Below are 8,025 nucleotides of genomic sequence, written 5' to 3'. Positions count from 1 at the left end.
GAAATTCGGGTGAGAAGGGACAATGAAATGCAAGGGTGATAAATCCCCTACATAGCCCAAATATTGACCAATTCTCTCCATCCAATGAGAACCCATCACAAAACCAACAAATAAAAGCAATATCTCCATCCTTGTCATCTGTGTCATCATTCCTTCTTCAACACAATCACCAAAGAAAGCCAAAACCTTAGCACTACCACTCGAGTCATTTCCTTTACTTGTTTATTGTCCTCTTTATAATAAGTTACATATAGACAGATGTATCTAATAATTGAACCTTTTATGTGGTCTATATTTAAGGTGTGGAGAGTTCTATTTGTAGCTATGTTTTTTGATTTTATAGATTAAACTTTTAAAATGAATGAATAATCTATAAATTAATCATAGATGTATATTACCATCACACAATGTTAATCTCACACTATCTCTAATATATTCATTTATTTAGAGGTCCAAAGTAATACATTTACATCTAAGATATCTCTTGTCAAAATAGTGATAGAATCTTGCACACCAAGATAAATGTTCTTATCAAGTCAAACAAGCATCATTGTTGTCTATCATCTTAGCTTTTATTTCTCTTATCTTCTTTTATTTCCTTTGAGCAATTCACCTACTTTGATTGTCCAACTACTAGCTGTTAGACACAATGTGCCACTTAGAGGGGGGTGAATTAGTGGTTTCCAAAAAATTTCGCTTTAACTATCCTATGTGTGTATACTGGTTGTCAAATCTAAGAGAAAGATAACTTACCATTTAGAGGGGATACTAACACAAAAGAAATCATACATGAAAGGGACATCACATAACACTAGCATATACTAGGAAAACACAAGATGGGAAAAACCTCGGTCGGAAATGTTGTTGGAGTCTACTACTGCAATCCAGCCTCACAATGAAACTCTTATTACAATGTTTAGGGAACCAACCCAAGGAGCACCCACCCTTGATTTAGAGCACCAACCCAAGGAGCTACAACCCCTGCATCGAGCTCCAACTCAGTGCTCTTCAATGAACATATTCAATTACAAAAGTAATAGTCTTATTACTAATGAATTTTGTAAGTCTTCTACAAATCTCTCTACTGGTTCTCCTCTCTCCAATACTATGTCGGTTCTCTGCTCACCCTAACACGGCTGCAATCTTATCACCTTATGCAACCTTACTCTCTGTTGCACCTTCACTAGTTCAATCTCTTCTTCTTCTTTGTCGATTCTCTATTTGTCGGTTCACTCTCTGTCAATTCTTCTCTCTGTCGATTTTCACTGTTACACTACTCCTCTCTACTAGTACTACCCTCTCTCAGTTGTCTATTTTCCTTCTCTGTAGTCTTATGTTATTCTTCTTTGTCGGTTCTATCACTGTAAGTTTTCTCCTTTGTCAGACTCAATGGTTGACTATCGGTTCTCTCTTTGTTGTCGGTTAAACACTTCAACCCTATTCTTCCTCACAATTATTCTTTTCTTCTTCTTCTTGGTGAGCACTTGATTGATTTCACTTCTTCAGTAGTAATACCCTCTCATCTAGCAACAAGACTCATCGATTTTGGCTTGCATATTTATAAATTGGTTTTCCTGTCAAAAGCCAATTCAACATTTGGGCGGTTAGTGTTTCTTCTTTGAGATCGAGCCGAGTAAAATCCAATCAGATCTCTTGAGATCTGATCCCCTTGGTTGATGAACTATAATTCATCAATCAATCCCATCATTGGCATTTCTTCCAAAACACATCTTCCTCATTTAGCAACCTGCATATAATCTATCGATGGATCTCTTGGTTGATCACCAAGAATAGTCTCACAGTTTTCTGTAACTACCTTAATCTGGTCGAACAGTCTGACCAGGATCTTTGTTGTCCATCTGACCTCGAGTCGCAAACCCCTGCTTCACATCCTGTGAATCACGCAGTTGACATAAATGTCGACGTGTCACCATCTGCCTCACCCCCTGATACTTTATCGACTCAACATGTCTACTAGTGCATGCATGCCACTTCACCTCCACATGGCCCCTTTGTCAAAATCCATCTTTGCTAGGTCTTCTATGTCGGTCTGGATAGGATCACCGACCAACGCCATTATCGTGTTCATCTACTGCCTCGCTAACCCTACAGGTTATACCCTAACTGATCAGCCATCATGTTACACTTGGCATCTCTTTTGGTGGAGCACTTTTGCCGGTTACCAAGCATATCAATCCACCACATGGTCATCTTCATCAGAAAGGAGCACATCACTTAGCCTCTTTTCTCTCTCACCGGTTCTCATACTTACCGGTAGGCACCCTTGATTACACCATGTCATCAACCTTCAACTATTTCCTTCTAAGGCATCTACATACTAGTTGTATTCTCTATCTGCAGTTGTTGTAGCTTTGTCTTCTTCATCATCAGCCTAGACCATATCTCAACTAGTTTGTCAAGGTGACAAACCCATCACACTTCAACAGTTCAGGTACCTCATTATGCCTTCTTTGTCGATCCAGTGCATATCTTTGATTTCATGCACTTGAGGAATCTTCATGATTCATCAGTAGATCCGGTGTGAGACTTCAAGCACATGTCTTTAACTCTTCTGTCTTATCTCACAGAACTATGACACACACTTTTCATAATAGGAGATAAGTTCCACTTACCGGTGGGACTAGATCCTTATCATCTGCATCTTACATTACATCAATATGGCTTCCCTGTTTGAGAAGCATATCTTCAAACATGCACATGTGATCTAGTTTGGGCACTCTTACTATTAGTTTTCTCTTCATCCGGTGGTAGTCATGTTATTCTTCATCCACACACCATACCGGTGGCCGGCACATACTTCTCTTCCAGTGTTGATGTGATTTAGATAACATTCCCCCTCTCCAGCACATTCAACTGACCATCATAATGCTCTCTTCTAGATGTCATCATTTACCAGATGCTATATCATATTAGTCTCCTTTCCATATCTCCAACACAAGTCAAACACTAACTTGTGTACCAGTGACTTCAATGGCCATTTTGTTGAATGGCATTCTCTCCCTTACCGGTGACCTGCAATACTAGGTGACATCAAAGACATCACATCCGGTATGGATCAATGATAGTGTTGCATATATATCTCTTATACTAATAGCCATCATATACTAGTTGACATCAATGACAACTCAATGTCAACAATCTCCCCCTTTGGCATTGATATCAACACATGTAGTATCTGACATAATATTTATTCTCTTTCCCCCTTTGTGTGATCCATGGATTCTCACACATGTAGTATCCAGTATACTATAGAATCTCTCCCCCCCTTCGACAACAATTGCAAAGGGCACTATTAGGGTTTCTCTCCTTTTTCTCTACCAGATGCATCTGCTCCTATAACCTTCATACTTTGCATCCTCTCAAATCACATCTTTTGAGATGGAGGGCTCAACCATCAACTAACACCAATTTTTCAGCAACCAAGTGTATATGCAAACCAGAGCCATAATGCATATGCAAGACTGAAACCAATTGAAATCACATGTGTCAGTGAGTACATCATACATGTTGATGAGACTACATCATCTCCAATCTGATACCAATTGATCTTGATAATCAAATGTGATTGTACTATGAGTGCTACCAATTGGTCTGATACCAAGATACCCTTAATCATGAAATTCTCTTGGGTATTCCTACAACAATTTCCATCATTTATAGTTTCAAGTAGCCAGTACACCCATAAGTTCAATAATGTAGGATCTAGATCATGAGCACTTGAACTCCCCCTAATTCATACATCTCAAGTCCACATTTTTGGTCAGGTCTGAAATAAGAGCTCCAATCTTCACCTTATACCAGTTGAGTTGTGCATAAGTGATCATTTTGATGATCTATCAGCTCCATTATATATACCACAACCTATGACATGATCCTGGATGTACACAATGCCATATAATATCATCACCATGCCATAAATCAAAACGGTTACCCAACACATGCAAGCCTTCATGATCAACAATCAGGCCAACATATGTCATTTAGGTCTTCATCAGCACCACCTGAGACATAAACTCCTCATTTCATGCTATCGGGGCTAATGAAATGATCTCAAACCTCATTGTCTAACATAACCTGCAAGTACCCATTAGCATTCATGTCAGTAACATCCTGCACATACTAGTTTCTTATACCGGTCCATTATCACTACCAGAGAACCTTCCTGTAACTCCTCCTGACATTTTGTGTCACATTGCATTTGATACCAATTGTTAATTTGTCATCCATTGACACATGTAGTAGTAAGCCATCTTTCATCTGCAGGTGCATAGCCAAGGTAGCCACTACACACACTTATCTTCTCATTTCCTTGTTTCATGCTAGCAGCAACTTGTTCTTCCAAGTATCCTTCTTCACTGAGGGGGTGAATGATAAGGTTAGTGTACTAGTCACCCTAAGGTCCTGCATCTCCTTTAATCCTTAGGAGATATCACCTATGCATTGAATGCATAGTGTCAATCCATAGTTGCATCTTCTTGCTTCTCCCTCCATACCTGTTTGGTCGCATTCTTCTTCTCATTTTTAGTCTTGGGAGCAGGTCTTACCTTCTTCTGCTAATGGGTCCTTGCATTTTTATATTCTTCCACATAACCAGAAGTAGTGCTATACTAGCACCCAGCATCCATCCTAGCCTCATGATTGGGGAACCTTCTAACATACCGGTTAGACCATCTTATTTTGGTCATGTTGTTGTGACCAGCAACCGAAACCGGTGGACCTCTTAATCCTACAGGGATATTTCTCCTTTGATTCCATGCAGGTCTTTGCTGCTCATATCATCTATAACTGCCACTATACTGAGCATGATTGTTCCACTGGTTTCTATAGAGTTGTGATTTATTCTCCCTGCTTTCATAACTTCTATGGCCAGATCTATTATAGTTATAAAAAACACTATTTGCATAACCGGGAGAGGGGATATGCATGCTTCTACTCCTTGATACATTTTTCTCATATGTATGATTTCTATGAGATCCTAGACTGTTCCTTCTAGATCTCTTTTTATATTCTTTTTCCCTATGGCCAAAAATATTGCATGCAAAGCAGTAACCGGAGAAGGAAGGTATATAACTTACAAACACATTCTGCAGTGCATGGGGATATCTTACCTGTCTAGTATCTCCTTCTCTGGGGATGGATCCTAGATTGACCATCCTTTGCAACTCTTCCATTTGATCTCTTCTTTTCCCACACATGCTCTATCCTATGTGCGATAGCATTTCCTTGTCCTCTACCGATAGAAGGTCTTCTTTGTTGTCTTCTCATGTTCTTGCTTCTGGTGAAGCTGTCTTCTCCCATCTTCCCTTTTCCTTTGGGGTCTGCATTATTCCTCCTTGCAGCGTAGGTATTCATCCTTGTCTTCAATTATTCACCAGTTGAGGTTAGATCAACCTTCTTCTTGGGAGCATCTCTAACTTTGAAGGGTTTTCCCTTGTTCCCTCAATTTGAGGAGACAAACAGAATGTCATTGTGGGGGACATTCCTGCTAGTGGAGAATTCATCGACACCACTTCCTAATCCTTCAATTTCCTTGGCGTGCTTTTTATTTTTCAATATTTTGTACAAGGCATCACTATTGTCATCATACCGGATTCTCACCTTGAGCTCATCATGATATTTCTCAAGGTCATTTCAAAGAATCTCCATTTCTTCAAGAAGCTTCTGATGTTCTTTATCTTTTACTTCTAGCTCAGATGCTAGATCTTTACACCTGCACTCCTTTTTGTCTTCTTGTTGATTCTTCAACTCTAAGATGCATCTCTTAGATTCTTCAAGGCATTTGACCAGCCGGTTCTACTCAACAACAACAACATTCTTGAATAACTTGTATACATTGCTTACTCTATTGAGTTCTTCAAGTGCATTTACAAGTTCTCCTTCAAGATCAACTTTTTCTTCCTCTTCTTCTTCACCTTCACTATCACTACCAAACACATCTTGCCGATAGGAGTGATCTGCATGATCATTCTCATATGTGTGCCTCTCATCTTCTGATTCTTGATCCATGAAGAGATGGGTTCCCTATTCATCATTGTTCTGGTTGCTAACAAATCTGCCTTCATCATCTACATATACATGAGTTGTATTTCTCATCTTGTCTTCACAAACTGGTTTTACAGTAGTAGGCTCATTTCCATAGAGCTTCTTTAATCTATCCCATAAGCTCTGTGCTAATTTGCACTTGTCCACCTATGAAGAAACATCACTAGAGAGACCACTGAATATAGACTTCATGGCTTCTTCATTGCACTAGTTTCTTCTTTCTACATCAGAATCAGTGGGAGAACTCACTTTAATAGGGCAGCCATTTACAATAGACATCCACACATCAAACCCTAACTAGGATAGGTAGACTTCCATTCTACAACTCCAAATAGAATAGTTTGAACCATCAAATACTGGAGTTGGGATTGACACTAAACAAACCATTGTATCCTTAAGCCAGAATCTACCCAAGCTGGAGAAAGCTTGTCTAACCGAGAACCTAGGCTCTGATACCAATTATTAGACATAATATGCCATTGAGAGGGGGGTGAATCAGTGGTTTCCAAACTTTTTCCCTTTGACTATCCTATGTGTGTATGTCGGCTATCAGATCTAATAGAAATATAACTTACTGGTTAGAGGGGAGACTAACACAAATGCAATCACACATGAAAGGGACATCACATAACACCAACATATATGAGGAAAACCCAGGATGGGAAAAACCTCAGTGAGAAATGTTGCTAGAGTCAATTGCTCCAATCCAGCCTCACAATGAAACTTTGATTATAATTTTTAGGGCACCAACCCCTGATTTAGGGAACCAAACCAAGGAGCTACAACCCCTGCACCGAGCTCCAACTCGGTGATCTTCAATGAACATATTCAATTACAAAAGTAATAGTCTTGTTACAAATGAATTTTGTAACTCTTTTGCAAATCTCTCTATGGGTTCTCCTCTCTCCAATACTTTTTCGATTCTTTGCTCACCCTGTCATGGCTGCAATCTTATTTCCTATTGCAATCTTACTCTTTGTTGCACCTTCACTGGTTCACTCCCTTACTCTTCTTTGTCGATTCTCTCTTTGTCGGTTCACTCTTTGTTAGTTCTTCTCTCTGGCGGTTCTCACTGCTACACTACTCCTCTTTATCGATACTATCCTCTGTTGGTTCTTTGTTTTCCTTCTTTGTAGTCTTCTAATATTCTTCTTTGCCAATGCTATCACTATCATTTTTCTCCTCTGTCAAACTCAATGGTTGACTGTCAGTTCTCTCTTTGTTGTCGATTGAACACTTCAACCCTATTCTTCCTCACACTCAGTCTCTTCTTCTTCTTCTTTGTGATCACTTGACTAATTTCAATTCTTCAGCAACAATGCCCTCTCATCTAGTGACAAGCTTCATTGATTTTGGCTTGCATATTTATAAACTAGTTTTCCTACCAAAAGCCAATTCAAATTTTGGGTGGTTAGGGTTTCTTCTTTGACCTCGATCTGAGCAAAATCCAATCATATCTCTTGAGATTTGGTCCTCTTGGTTGATGAACTGCAACTCATGAATCAATCCCGCCATTGATGTGCCTTCTAGAACATGTGTTCCTGATTTACTAGCCTACATATAACCTATTGGTGGATCTCTTGGTCAATCACCAAGAATGGTCTCACAGTTTCCTTTACCTACTGCAATCTGATCAAACAGTCACACCAGGATCTTTGTTGTTCATCTGACCTCAGGCTGTAAACCTCTGTTGCACGTCCCATGAATCACACAGTCAACATAAATATAGACCTGACACCATCTACCTTGCCATCTGATACTTTACCGACTCGACATGTCTACATGTGCATGCATGCCACTTCACCTCCACATGTCTCCTTTGTTGGCATCCATCTTTACTAGGTCATTTGTATTGGTTTGGGTAGGATCACCAACCAGCTCCATTACTGGGTTCATCTACCAGCTCGCTAACCCTATCGGTTATACCCTAACTGGTTTTCCATCACCTTGCACTTGGCATCT

Source organism: Cryptomeria japonica, chromosome 2 (genome assembly GCF_030272615.1).
Source record: "Cryptomeria japonica chromosome 2, Sugi_1.0, whole genome shotgun sequence".
NCBI classification, from domain to species: Eukaryota; Viridiplantae; Streptophyta; class Pinopsida; order Cupressales; family Cupressaceae; genus Cryptomeria; species Cryptomeria japonica.
Note: the sequence above shows the minus strand (reverse complement) of the source record.